The 436-nt window shown below is 48.4% G+C and overlaps 1 pseudogene; it reads left to right on the forward strand.

Annotated features, from left to right (window-relative positions):
* The first annotated feature begins 39 nt into the window (after positions 1 to 39).
* Positions 40 to 436, forward strand: part of LOC101998769 — a 12,318-nt pseudogene continuing 11,921 nt past the window's right edge.

Genomic DNA, 436 nt, shown 5'->3' on the forward strand with positions numbered 1-436 from the left:
TCTCTGTCTCTCGTCACCATAGGGAGAGGAGTCACTGCCATGTCTGTGCATCTTCCATGGATGGTCATTTGGAACTACTCCAGTTTCCTGAGGAAGAGGAATAAGCAGAAGTACAGCCCTGAACCCAATACCCCAAAAGTCTGCAACTCTGTCTGCTACAACAAGCTAATTGATTCACAGCAAGACTGCAGGAGTGGAGCCTGCAGCTGACGTCAAAGGGGTCATGGTGGTCATAAAATGTAGATCAGTGAAAACCAGCCACTTCATATGTAAGGACCACCATCAACAAGAATGCACATGTCATCCTCAGCAGCATCAGGCACATGATCTGAAAGAAGTACCGCCTTGATCTGTGCATAGCAGCCATCTGCAGGGCCAGTGACATTCTGTGAAGCCAGAAGCCTGTGGTGGTGAAAAGGAAAAGTACCCATTCCAC

The sequence above is a fragment of the Microtus ochrogaster genome, unplaced genomic scaffold (assembly GCF_000317375.1).
Source record: "Microtus ochrogaster isolate Prairie Vole_2 unplaced genomic scaffold, MicOch1.0 UNK117, whole genome shotgun sequence".
NCBI lineage: Eukaryota > Metazoa > Chordata > Mammalia > Rodentia > Cricetidae > Microtus > Microtus ochrogaster.